The 1,956-nt window shown below is 43.9% G+C and overlaps 1 pseudogene; it reads right to left on the bottom strand.

Annotated features, from left to right (window-relative positions):
- Nucleotides 1-1,438: 1,438 nt before the first annotated feature.
- Nucleotides 1,439-1,551, bottom strand: LOC112402923 (uncharacterized; annotated as a pseudogene).
- Between the last annotated feature and the right edge of the window lie 405 nt (nt 1,552-1,956).

The following is a 1,956-nucleotide window of genomic DNA, read 5'->3' as shown; positions in this document are numbered from 1 at the left end:
CGTCAGACCTCTGTGGGCCCCGCTGTCCAGCAGGCGGTTTGGACCTTGGGGTGAGCAGGTAGTTCCAGCGGTGGGTGCGGGGAGGAGCTGGCCCTCATCACCCCCCCACGGGGCCGGGGGGACCAGAGAGAGGGCCCTGCCTCTTCCTGTTTATTCCTGCAGAGGGGTCACCTCGGGACCCCTGACAGGGGCGTTTAGAAAGTCGTTGCCAGTGGGCAGCCGCCTTGCAAAGAGGGGACTGCTGAGAGGCCTCAGGTCTGCCCCCAACCGGCCTGCTGCAAAATTTTTCCAGCTGGTTTTCTATCAGAAGAAAAATCCGTTTTTCATTTTCAGTTGAATGTTCTCGGGCTTAAAATGTGCGCCTTTTGTTCATTCTAGTTCGCCTACATTTGCATAAAACAAAAGTTCATTTTCAGAGCAGTATGCAGGGCGGCGGTGCACAATGCCAGTTATTGTATAGAAAAGCTGTGAACCTAACTTTTGATTCGGCAAGAAAAGAAAATATCTAAGATGGTAACGTGGGTGTTTCCTGGAGCTCATACTAGTGGTGTCTGTCTCTCAGGAAACAATGGGCACTTATTTGGGATTTCTCAGATTTAGTTACAGTATTCTGATTTTTCATTTCCAGTGGCTCTTGACTGTTAAGTGGGTGAAAAAAATGGTTAATTTCTTGAATATTTTAAATAGTTGTCCTCAGTTCTGATTTTTACCTACAGTGGAAACATCTGAAAGTTTATAATGTTAATAACATCATTCCATCAAGCTAATATGGACTGAAGAACATTAAATATTTTGGTGTAGATCATGACACAGATACTTCCAGTCCTGAGCTAATTTCTGTGTACACACACACACACAAACCCCCAAAGCAAACACTTTTCTTCCAACACACTTAAAAAAGCTTAAGATGGTAAATTTTATGTGTATTTTAGCACAATTTAAAAAAATCCACTTCTCTTCTAAATCTTCAAAATTTGGAAGCATTCATTTAATGAAGAAAGAAGTACTTTCTGGGAATTCCCTGGCGGTCCAGTGGTTAGGACTCGGTGCTTTCACTGCTGAGGCCCGGGTTCAATCCCTGGTTGGGGAACTGAGATCCCGCAAGAAGCACTGTGCAGCCAAAAAAAAAAAAAAAAGAAAGTACTTTCGAGAACTGCTTACTTCAGCTTGAGAGACCTGTGGATTTATTTCCACATAAAGTCAGTGATTATGAAGGCTTAATTTCTTTCTTTCTTTTGCAACATGCAAACTCTTAGTTGCGGCATGCACGTGGGATCTAGTTCCCCAACCAGGGACCAAACCTGGGCCCCCTGCCTTGGGGGCAGAGTCTTAACCACTGCACTACCATGAAGTCCCTGAAGACTTAATTTAAGATAAACAAACCTTTCAGATGTGATCTACATATATATATATTTTTGAACTCAGAGGACATTTAATTAAAAGTAGGCAACAGCTCCAGGAATTTGTGTGTTATCCTTGTGCAGGGGCAATGTTACTTAATCTTTGTTGTTTTGTTCTAATTTTTAGCATGTGTACTGCTGAAGCGAGCACCAGATGTTATAACTCTAGACCAGATTACTTGGCATCTCAGAATTACAGAACAAAAGACCTAAGAGTCACCTCGAGGTTTTCAAGTGTTTTTCTGCAAATGGGCAAGTTGAATTATAGGTTGGGTCAAGAACCGGGGACATGCTTCTGAAGCCATCCTCGGAGAGCCACCCTACCACAGGACACAAACTGAGCCCTGAAAAGTCAAACACGCTCTAGAAAACTTGTTTCAAAAACAGTGGTTCCTTCTACCCCAAACAAAACAGCGGTCCCCTGCCCCACTTCACCTCTTTCCCACTCTCCAGAAGCAGCCACTGTCATTTCATCTCCAAATCTCTGCTACTTATTGATTAGTCACGGTTAAGCGGTGCCAGTTGTCTTATTCTGTGGAAGATGAGGATTGAACCC

Source organism: Neophocaena asiaeorientalis, unplaced genomic scaffold (genome assembly GCF_003031525.2).
Source record: "Neophocaena asiaeorientalis asiaeorientalis breed wild unplaced genomic scaffold, Neophocaena_asiaeorientalis_V1.1 scaffold4, whole genome shotgun sequence".
NCBI lineage: Eukaryota > Metazoa > Chordata > Mammalia > Artiodactyla > Phocoenidae > Neophocaena > Neophocaena asiaeorientalis.
Note: the sequence above shows the minus strand (reverse complement) of the source record. Positions and strands in the feature narration are given on the sequence as shown.